Genomic DNA, 1,244 nt, shown 5'->3' on the forward strand with positions numbered 1-1,244 from the left:
AACACACACACACACACACACACACACACACACACACACACACACACACACACACACACACAGCAGGAGAGGCACAACTGTCAAGACACATGCACATCCACGTGTACAACACACACAAAAAACTCTGGCCCTCCTCCAACAGTGGGAGCAGGGGGGGATGTGGCCTCTCAGAGGAGGAAATAAGTTTGGGTTGGATGTAATGAGCAACTGAAAGGCAAATGAGCCCTTCAGTGTGACGGCCTCTATCTAAACCCAGACAGCCCGTGTCTGGGGAGACGCTTTATTGCTGAGAGAATCCAAAATGTCATTCATCTATCTGTACTCCAGCCCCCCTTTCCGCCCGTCCCCCCACCACCTCATTCCACTCCTGTCATCTTTTTTTTCCCACTTTCTCTCCCTCCTATTTTTCCCAACCTCACTTTCCCTATCTATTTTTCTCCTGACTCAGTCCTCGTCCGTTGTCATAAAATGTCTTCTCAACATTACTCTTCTTTCACTCCATGTGTCACTTTTCAACTTGTTCTCATATCTGCAGTTTGTCGCATGTCCATTCCCACTGTGTGTTGTTGTGGCATCATCAGCCATGACATGAAATGGCTACTTTCAGGATCCCAATGATATTTACAGGAAAAAAGACCTACACAAATCTATTCTCTTCAATATTCAACAAAGAAGTATGAAAGTCGAACATAGTAAATTGGCAACAGGTGATATTTAGCGTTTCTTAAGTACTAATTTGGGAACACGTCGTCGTATAAATACCATCTGCCAAAGTGTTTGTTTCCACACTGGGCACATTCATATAGAGAGAAAGCCACTGCAACATTATATAACAAGAGAACGTTTTTAAATGAGAAAATGCTAAGAAAAATGGAAATTGCTGCATGTCAAATGACAAGGGAAAAAAGTACTAAACATCCTTGGTTAGCTTCTTTGCCAACAAGTGTTTCCAAGGTCAATACAATACTTTTCATTTCTAAGTGTGTCTCTTCAGTTCGTGGCAAAAGCATATCTGGAAAGCAGTCACAAGAGATGTTTCGATGGGAAAAAGGAGTTTGTTTGAAGACACTATAAAAACTTCAACCCCAAGAGAAATATCAAGAAATGGAGAGAAACAGCGGGTTCATCACATCATTTAGTCAGAAAATGACTCTTGGGATTCTTTAAACATCACAGATTGTTTGTTTCTATCAGAGTATACGGAGGGGGTGCATTTCTCTCCTTTACAATAATAAGATGAAGGC

This window comes from Notothenia coriiceps, unplaced genomic scaffold, assembly GCF_000735185.1.
Source record: "Notothenia coriiceps isolate Sejong01 unplaced genomic scaffold, NC01 NC01_scaffold00011010, whole genome shotgun sequence".
In the NCBI taxonomy this organism is placed as follows: Eukaryota; Metazoa; Chordata; class Actinopteri; order Perciformes; family Nototheniidae; genus Notothenia; species Notothenia coriiceps.